The sequence below is a fragment of the Xenopus laevis genome, chromosome 1L (assembly GCF_017654675.1).
Source record: "Xenopus laevis strain J_2021 chromosome 1L, Xenopus_laevis_v10.1, whole genome shotgun sequence".
In the NCBI taxonomy this organism is placed as follows: domain Eukaryota; kingdom Metazoa; phylum Chordata; class Amphibia; order Anura; family Pipidae; genus Xenopus; species Xenopus laevis.
Window position 1 is genome coordinate 227,644,491 of NC_054371.1, and position 11,073 is coordinate 227,655,563.

Sequence of the window (11,073 nt, forward strand, 5' to 3'; positions counted from 1 at the left end):
TCCTTTGTAGACTTAGAGGCAGATTTCTGAAAGTTCAAGTTGTGTTGACCAAAACTCAAATTTTTGGGTTAAAAAACAAATTATTTGAGTTTAAAAAAAAAAAAAAAAAAACTTGAATATTTGACATTTATTATAACCCGACCCTGGAAATAGCTTGAATCTGAAAAAACACCATCGAAAACATGTCAAGGTCATGTAGGGGCCAATGGCAGAGGTCCCTTGAACCATTTGAAGATGTTAACAGCCTGTTTGATGTTTGAGTTTTTTTCTGGAAGGTTTTTCCCAAAAACTGGAATGATTCAAATTTTTTCTTAAATAATATACCATTTGAGTTGTGAGTGTAAAAAGATACTCGAAGAAACACTCGACCTTTGATAAATGACCTCTTAAAAGTATTGAGATCCAATTTATGCAAAAATCCCTTATCCAAAAAAACCCCAGGTCCCTAGCATTCTGGATAACAGGTCCCATGCTTGTATTTGACCAGAACTTTCCTATTTTCTGCTTAGGACTGGGTTTTAAGGCCCAGTATAGCCTGGTCATGGCCATATTAAAATTACAGACCATTTTCCACTCTTGTTTGGGCTCATTACTAGAGTGTATCCCTGTTAGGAAAGAAGTATAAAACAGTAGACAATTCTAGATGCACAAAGCTTCCTTGTCTTGGGCTCCAATAACTTCCAGTAAAATACAGTGGGAACTATTATTTGTCAAACTCTCCTGTGAAGCGTATGGATTTAACAGACAGAAAGAAAGTAAAACAGAATTTCAGCATCTTTTTTAGATGCATCAGCAATAAAATTCTGTCTAAATGATAAAATCATAATAGATGGACAGAATCAGATGTTGGCTAATAACGTAGGCTCTACCTATCCTTTGCTTTTCCTTTCACATTTCTACAGATATAACTACATTTTCCAAAATAAACTCAACAAAATAACAATGGCCTGTCACCAAGCCCCAGAGCGAAGCCCCGTATTTCAGAGATGATCTTGCGCAGCACAAGCTAATATTGTGGTCACGTCTACACCCTTGTTTTATTATCATTTACTATGCATTTTCCCATATGTTCATTTCATCCCATCAAGATGCTTTTTGCCGAAGATATTAAAATATCATTATGTCAACACTCATCCAATAAAGAAAAATGTGTAGCTCTAACATTAGGCCGTGGAGAATTCATGAATGCTTCATCCAAAAACAGACTAACCTTCTCTGAAGTTTCTTTAGAAAATATGAATGCATTTTAATCATGGCAACTGTTTGTATACTCTTGGATATTTCACCAGATAAGATTAAAGATCATCGCTCGCCCTTTCCATCAATTAAATTGCTCCGGAACTGAAGTACTCACTCAAAAGCTTCGACATTTTTATTAGCACTTAACTGACTTGGTAAGTTTTTATGGGACCCAAATTCTTATTCAAAATAAATTATTCTTTGTTTCGCCCCCTTGCTGCGTAGTTGCTGTCACATCCGAAATTCCATTCCATCTATCCATTACTTACTGCAAATTTTAACCTTCTCTCCTTGAACAGCTTCTTCCTCATATTACATTTGTTGGTCTCTAATGGCCAATGTTTTATAGTTTTCCTCTGTTAGGGGATTTTTCATTGGCAGTTTTAGGTTGTTTTTCCCCATTTTCTTTGTTCTGTTGTAGAACAGGAGACAGCCAGCATTCATACATTAAAGCCTAAGATAACAACACACTTAAGCTGGCTTTACATGTCAAGATATGATGGCTTGGATTAGATGATTTCAACCATATCTGTATATTTGCCCCATAGTCAGATTGTTTGGTCACCTTGAATTGATTGATAATATATGTTCCCCCTTTAGCCATGCACTAGAGCTTTAGTATGTCAAATTGATGTCTGTGAGGGATTGTATGGAGGATGAGTCCTTCAGGCGAGGACTGATTGTGCTCATAAGAGACAAGAAGTGGTAATGAAGGAACAGGGTTAAAAACAGGGTAACGTGGCCAAAGAATCAAGTTCAGGCAGGATAGGTATGGGGAGGGAGAAGAGAACAGAGTGTAGCAGGATGGTGTGGGTGAAGATAGAAATTGGAGCTGGATGGAACAGGACAAGGATTGGAACAAGAATAGAACTAGAGTGGAGACAAGAGCCAAACAGGGGCAGGACAAGAACAGGTCTGGGTGTGGGACTAGAGCAGGGACAGAAACAAGAGTCAAGAACAGAAGAGCTAGGGACAAGCCACTGTGCTCAGAAGCAAGGTCAATGCATAAGCCCCAGTTGTGAGGAGGACTGGGCTTTATAGGGCAGAGTCAGTCCTGATTGATTGACCCCACCAAACCAATAAGGATGCTGGGTGATAAAACACAGCCAGAGAAACAGGAACAAAGAAGTTGAAGATTAGCTGCTATCCTGGCCCAGTGGTTAGGGGAGCAGCCAACAACCAGGAAGTTCTTGGTTTGCGCCCCATCAGAACTTTACAATGTCTTAAATGCAGAACAAAAATGGTGGGTTTACAAGGATGAAAAGAAATAAGGCCATGCAAGCATTAGACCAGTAGGATAAGACAGTTACAAAGGCTTGGCTGGTAAGTGAATAACTATCAGTTAAGATTCCTCTATCTGAGGATACTGCTGCGGCATTGTCCTCACTACCTTGTGTTGTTAGAGGCTTCTTACTTTACACAGTTTTATTGACCTATGCTGCTACAGCACCCAGGATCACTGCTAAGCTTAAAAACTTAAGGTGGCCATAGACGTAACAATTACGATCTTTCTTGGAAAAGATCTTTCCAAGAAAGATCGTTCGTTTCAATACACACGTGTAGAGCTGAATCGTCAGATATACAGGTAGATATACGGGAAGAAACAATAGAATTCTACCTGTATCTGACGATTCAGCACTAACAATGGGCGATGTTTGGGTCCCTTCAAAGGCACCCGATCAAAATTTTCCGTCCAGCCCGATCGACGAGCCGACCGATATCCAAGTCTTCTGCCGATATCGGTCGGCTCTTTTTCCACCATACACGCAACGAATATCGGACGAAAATTCGTTTCGTACGATATTATCTGTGTGTCTATGGCCACCTTTAGACTGTACCAAAGATTTAAGGCACATGCTCCATCCACTTGAATTTGAGCACTAAAGGATCAGTTTTGAATGCATTGCTCTGGTTGCAGACTTACCATGGTTCTTTTGGAAGTTTTGTTGATCAAATAACCCTCAGGCATCAGTCCAAAACCCTGGTTTACTCATCATAGAGGCTTCTGGCTTCAAGCTGTAGGTGAGCAATATTCCTCCAACTTGATATGTATTTTACATGTAGAACATGTAGAGGCCAAGGAGCGCTTCTGTTTATGGAGCTAAGCAAATGCCTTGGCTATTGTAGGTGCCAAGACTGGCGTTATATAATAATAAACAAAAATAATGTGCCTATTATTTCACATCTTAATCTATTTTTAAGTACAAAACAAAAATTGTGGTACCGTGCCTGACGAAGGGGCCTCGGTGCCCCAAAAACTTGGAATGTATTTTTATTGTTAGCCAATTAAGGTATCACTTCTACAATACTTTTTGTATTTGATTGTTTTTTTATTTGTTATTTTTAATTTTTTTTACATTTAGAAACGTTCTGGTGGCACAAAATTATCTACATATTTACAAGTCCACCCTTTTAAATATTGCACTGCTGAATGGAGGAAACTCTGTATTTAACATGACTATGGGGCAAGGACCTCACGTGTGGGTGCTCATGGCTGTACAAGGAGAATAGTGCAAACAAATATGGCGACTTACACCTATTTTTTACACTATGATCCCTGCTGCTTTGTAAATATGCCTTTATTTTTTAATCAGATGATGTGCTAAGACTACTAGAAGGAAGAAAAGCACTTGACACAAGAATTCCTAAGATAATGGTTAGAGTTTTACTACCTCACAGAGGCCATTACCTTGAACCTTTCTGTAATTCATAGAGAAGCACAAACAGCTGATCATGGTCTTGTGGGAGAAGAAAGGGTCTAGGGAGTGAGATTAAAGTTGCCAATTGTCCTTGGAATAATGTAGATTTTATGATATATTAAATGCTGAAACAGTAACAAAATGTCCTGTATTGGCACAACTGGAAAAGGGAGGTGGGAGCAAGAGACAAGGGCAGGGTAGAATAGGTAGAATAGCTTTGTGGATGACATAGAAATAAGATTTTTTAAAATTACATTTCTTTATCCTATGCTGCAGAAATAATACCCATGCAATGCTTCAATTGATGCCATTGGTAAATTGTGTTTTTGTTATATATCTGATGTCTTTTTGGCCTTGATCTATGCCATAACCTTTACTGATTTAGTCAATTCTAATTCATCTACTATTTTTTTTATATAGTTCATCTTTCAACTATCTCATATCTACTAATCAGACAGGACATAGGCTCTTAAACTCTGGTGCTGGCACCACTAGGGGCACTGAAGCATTGTATGAAGAGGTGGAGCTACAAGGTCAACTAGGTTTAGAAAAAGGGTACATGCTTATCTTTATCCATGTTATGAGCTAAGGGGGCCTAGTCTGAAGATCAGTTAGGGGGAGATTTGGGGTGAGTGTTTTTTGGTGTCCTGGGTACCCCTGGAACTATAGCAGGGTGACTGTTATCCCAATGTTTCTATATATCTGTAACCTTGTTATGAGCTAAAGGGGCCCAGTCTGAAGGCCATTTAGGGGGAGATTTGGGGTGAGTGTTTATTTGTACCCTGGGTACCCCTGGAACTATAGCAGCGTGACACCCCAATGTTTCTATATATCTGTAATCTTGTTATGAGCTAAGGGGGCCCAGTCTGAAGGTCAGTTAGGGGGAGATTTGGGGTGAGTGCTTATTTGTACCCTGGGTACCCCTGGAACTATAGCAGCGTGACACCCCAATGTTTCTATATATCTGTAACCTTGTTATGAGCTATTGGGCCAAGTCTGAAGGCCAGCTAGTGTGAGATTTGGGGTAAGTGCTAATTTGTGCCCTGAGTAACCCTGGAGCTATAGCATGGTGACTCTTCTAATTGCTGGGTACTCATGTCCAAGTACTGTACCATAGTGACCCAGAACCTTCAAAAGTTTAAAACCATTGAAACTGTACTATCCGTCCTTTTTATAAGCCTGTATTATTCAAATGTCTGGGTTTTTTGGTACTTCTAATCTCCATTTTTTAAGAGTAATGCCCTACTGTGAAACAAATGCCTGAGATGTGGTAAAATAAAAACATTTAATATGTAGTTTACGACTTCTCATATCTGGGTCTTAAAAGTAAACTCCAAACAGAGCACTATACAAGGTTATATAGTTATATGGGATGAATACTGTACCAGGCAGGAGTAACGCTGAGAGTTCAGTACAATACTTCAGTGTTTATGTTGGAATTTTATGACATAATTATGTGATAGCCAACCAACAATGAATGCAAACTTCCACCACAGGAGAAATCTTTTTATTTAGTATAAAATATTTTTAAAATAAATCCTCCCCTTGCTCAAGTCAAAAGGTTATATAGACTTTGCAAATAATATTCATGTGTTAACCCTTTGCATTCTGTACTGGAATCCACTAGGACTTCAGTACAGAATGTTCTAATGAGGAATGTTTGAAATCTTTATCTTTATCTTTATTCATTTAAAATGATACCACATATTGGTAGGATTAGTATTTGACTCCCAGGGACACTACCCATTTAAGGTCATATTTGAATATAGTTTGCACTTTGGTATTCTACAATGGCAAATTTTCATCAATTTCTGAGGTTCTTAATCAAATCAATGATTAATTAAATCACAATCTCAATGACTAGAATAAGATACTTTCAGAGTATAATAGCAGTTAGCGGTTAGGCAATTGGAGAGTGAAGTGTTATATCAAGAACAAGCAGGTTTTACAGAGGTCCATGCCCCATTACCCTTTGAAGAAGGTTGTATAGGAATAGACTCACAGTGAAGAGACAAGTCAATGAAGTGGACCATGTTCCAGGGAAGACTAAAGAATGACTCCCTTTCAGGCTGTGGGGAGTTAAAAATTCACACTACATCTCCATGGTGGAGCAAATGCTCCTCTTTCTAAGATGACCTGACTAACTTGCAGTGCCTATGAGTGGGCTATGATAGAGCAAACCACAACTACCTTTTCCTCAGTAATGGTGTCCCTTCTCCCTGACTTCTTTAAATTTGCTGGTCACCTTAAGGTTCCAATCTTGATACTACCCCTTCCCTTGCATTAACTTAAAATATATACAGGTCATACTTCCCCTAGGAAGCCTACCTCCCACAGGGTATGGGTTACAGGCTTGGGATACCCTGAGCTTTGGGGAGGGTAATCCTTGGGCCCTCTACATATGTTCTTTTTATTTGCCAATAACCAATTAGATTTGCCTTTGAGTGTCCTCAAACAGTTTAATCATAGATGACATTGTAATGAAATTATTGATGACTAATTCAAAATCAGCAGAAATGACAATTGCAAAATCTTCTCAAACGGGTCTTTGGTGAAACCACCAAAATCCTTGTCTAAGAACCTTAAAGGGATCCTGTCATTGGAAAACATGTTTTTTTCAAAACACATCAGTTAATAGTGCTACTCCAGCAGAATTCTGAACTGAAATCCATTTCTCAAAAGAGCAAACAGATTTTTTTATATTCAATTTTATAATCTGACATGGGGCTAGACATTTTGACAATTTCCCAGCTGCCCCCAGTCATGTGACTTGTGCCTGCACCTTAGGAGCGAAATGCTTTCTGGCAGGCTGCTGTTTTTCCTTCTCAATGTAACTGAATGTGTCTCAGTGGGACATGGATTTTTACTATTGAGTGCTGTTCTTAGATCTACCAGGCAGCTGTTATCTTGGGTTAGGGAGCTGCTATCTGGTTACCTTCCCATTGTTCTTTTGTTTGGCTGCTGGGGGGGGGAGGGAGGGGGGTGATATCACTCCAACTTGCAGTACAGCAGTAAAGAGTGATTGAAGTTTATCAGAGCACAAGTCACATGACTTGGGATAGCTGGGAAATTGACAATATGTCCAGCCCCATGTCAGATTTCAAAATTGAATATAAAAAAATCTGTTTGCTCTTTTGAGAAATGGATTTCAGTGCAGAATTCTACTGGAGCAGCAGTATTAACTCATACATTTTGAAAAAAAAAATTTTTCCCATGACAGTATACCTTTAAATTCCGCAACCAACACTCTACAATAAAATAAGAGAATATACACTCTAAGAAACCGCAGAAGGAATTATTGGTTATCTAATTTCTTTATCCCGTCTATAGGAAGAATGAACATATGGATACAATGTCCTTGGATTACCCCGTCTTGACAGTCCTGCCTCAAGTCACCGCCGCCTATTCTGCCACTTCCAATTGCCGCACATTAGCGAAGGTGCAGGAACATGACAAGTGCAGTGTAGTCTAATCGTAGTGAGACACCTTACAAAGTACCTTGTCACAATACACTGCTCTACTGGACAGGGGCCAGGAATTCTCTATAACACAAGGCTGTCATTGTGGTTTTAGTGGGTTTGTCTGTTTTGCATTTTGTATATTTAGATGCTGGAAGTATAATTACAAGATTGCAAAGAGTCAGGGATAGGGACTATATTGAATTATAGGGAAACACAAGATGAGTGTAGCTGGTGAAGATGATGTGACATAAATGGTATTAGTCTTTAAATGAAAATGAACGTCCAGCACAAAACGCTTCCAAAAGACTTCGGGTTGTATTTATGTTTTTATGAGGTTCATGATACTTTCTGCTTCATTGCTGTTGACCACCTAAACTGATATTTGCAAGCGACTAATTCAGCGTTAATTATTTGCCTTACCTGCATGTTGCACCACTAGATAGACATCATGGTTGAGGATTATGCACTCCCCTCAGTTGCTGATAGTTGATAATGTATTCCAAGTCAACATCCCCTTATTTATTTAATCCTCATGGGCACAGGCCCAGATTTGTGGAAAGGCCACCATGGCTCGAGCCTAGGGCGGCAGTATTTCGGATGCCCATAGACTTTAAGGCCAGCGTCAAAACTGATCAACTTTTGTGGACGTCAATTTTCGAGTATCCGAATATTTTGCAAATTGTTTGCAAATTTTTTGGCGAGTCGAAACGGGAAAATTCGCCGATCACAGTCCTGCAAACAAACTACTCACAGTCATACAACAGCTGGAGAATCGCAGCTCATCTTGGCTCTACACCCTAGACGTGAACAAGGTAAGTAATTATCTACTTCACACTAAGTCACTTTTACTTTTCTCCTACAATACCTTTAAACCAAGTGTTATAAAACAAAAACCTCTCTCTATGGGGCAAATTCACTAAGCGCCGAAGCGCCTAACGCTAGCGTCAATTCGCTAGCGTTGGTCATTTTCGTTACTTCGCAAATTCACTAACGAACGCTGGCGTACATTCGCTAGTGTTACTTCGCACCCTTACGAATTGGCGAATTTGCGCAACGGACGTAACTACGCAAATTCACTAACGCTCGCATTTTTCTGAACGCTACCTTTTACGCCAGACTTCCTTCACCACCTCAGACCAAGCGAAGCGCAATAGAGTAGATAGGGATTGCTTCAAAAAAAGTTCACATTTTTTCTAAGTCCCAAAAAACGCTGGCGATTTTTCTATATTATGGGTGATAGGCTGAAAAAGATTGAAATTTTTTTTGGGGCTCCCCTTCTTCCCCCCTACATTTCCTAACTCATGGCAACTTAACTATACAGTGGGCACATGTGTAGGGCAAAATAAAAATTGTATTTGATGTTTTGAAGGTTTCCCAGGCATTTGTAGTGATTCTACGTATTCCTCCATTGAAATTTGAATTTGGCGCCGTATGCAAATTAACCATCGCTAGCGTAACTTCGCTTCGCGAATCAACGCTAGCGCAACTTCACAACCTTACGCTACCCCTGAGCGCAACTTCGGATTTTAGTGAATTTGCGGAGCGCTAGCGAAACTACGCCTGGCGAAGTGCGGCGAAGTTACGCCTGGCACAACTACGAATCTTAGTGAATTTGCCCCTATAGATTTCAACCGACTGCTCTATTATCATTCTCTATGTTCATCAACGCCTGAGGAATTCGAGGTTCATCTAAGGGGTTAGGAATATTACAGTCAACTACTTGTATCTAATTGTATCTAATTTACTTCCTTCACAGCGCTACCTGAGGTTGTAGGTTTTTGCAGGTACTCTTCCAGGTAATGAGGCTTGAGAATAAGGCACTATGTTAATAATCCTTCCCCAATAATGAATCGTCTACCTGAGGGAGCACTAAGCTTAATTAAAGGATCAAGAAGAAGTGACAGCTGGTGCCCAGTGAGAGCTCTGGATGCCGGAGATTTCAGTTCAGATGCTTGATTTTTCTCAAATAAGGCATATTAGGAAGAATTGACAAAAGTTAGCTTCAAACAGGAATGGAGGACAAAGTGATCAGCGCAAGAAGGAATCTAGGACACACTTCAGCATAATGAGTTACACGGACATTTCCAACCTTTCATCTCTTTCTATTCAAGAGAAAATGGGATTTTTTTTTTTGGCTGTGACATACGGAGAGAAGGGGGACCTACATTTTCTTGTGTTCATTCACAGTATTGGGACTTGAAATATAGGGGACGTTTATTTATAAATAAATGTTTATAAGCAGGTTATTTATTAAAGTCCAAGTGCCAAAAACATGAACTAGTTCTTTTAGTATAAAAATCTGAATTTTTAGTCGAAAAAAACAGTTTTTTTCGAGATTTATTATACCTTGAGGATGGAAAAAGTTCAAATCTAAAATCCAGACACACATCAAACGCTATAGGAGGCGTCTAGAGGCTGTTATTTATTAAAGTCCAAGTGCCAAAAACAAGAACTAGTTCTTTTAGTATAAAAATCTGAATTTTTAGTCGAAAAAAAAATGTTTTTTCGAGATTTATTATACCTTGAGGATGGAAAAAGTTCAAATCTAAAATCCAGACACTCATCGAAGGCTATAGGAGGCGTCTAGAGGCTGTTGTATTTACAAAAGGAGGCTCAACTAAGTATTGATGTAATATCTCTGTTGGGGTGCCCAAATTTATGCACCGGTCTAATTTTGTTATGATGCATATTGCAAATTTTTGTTAATCTAATAAACTTGGTCACAGCTGAAATACTACTGTTTCCATGAGCGATGTTATATATTAAAAGGAAGTTGCTACTTTAATAGCTCAGTCATGTATAAAAAAAATACAATATATCTAATATTTGAAAGCTCAGTGAATGATAAAAAAAAAACTTCAAAGCATTCAGAGGGGTTCCCAAACTTTTTCTTATGACTGTATAATATAATTCCGTTTTGCCTTGAATAAGATTCAGTTCTGATCCTGGGACTGGTCTCTGTACAAAGATGCCAAGAAGACATGTTTATTATAAGGTGAAAGAAAGAAATAACTGCACGTACTGTTATTCATACTTACCCGCTAATACTCCTTTATTACAAATGAAAGGCAAGTAATTCGTAAAATAAGTAGATTTTTATGAAAATGCGCATTGTAAAAATAAAATCCATATTCATGCAAAACATCCCCTGCCTTTTATATTGCTCTCCATTTCTAGTCTGAGTTTTCCTGGCAAAATATCAAAATCTTCCTCGGTTTTACCAAAATCTGGCCAGTAACAAGTCTGACCAGAAAGCTTTCTGATTGGCCGACACAAAGGCCTGACCCCTACGTGCTTCCTCTCTCTCTCTTTCTCTCTGCAGAGCTGATTTATGAGCAGACACAGACAGATTAAACATGAGAAGGGGAACTGCAAATACGAAAATGAAGAACTCTGTGAATATGAATGAGCATTAAGGATAATTTTTAACTGAAGCAGCAACATCCTAGATCAATGGTTCTCAAATTGTAAGGCCGGTGCCCCTAAGGGAACCCAGAAAAAACACTAGGGGCCCAAGCCAAAAGATAAGTGATAGGGATGGGTGAATCTGTATCACTTTGTGAATTAACCCGAAATTTATGAAACTGAGAAAAATTTGCAAAACACATTGAAGTCAATGGGCGGCAAAATAATTTGATGTGCGTCAATTTTGACGCAATTGTCAATTTTTATAC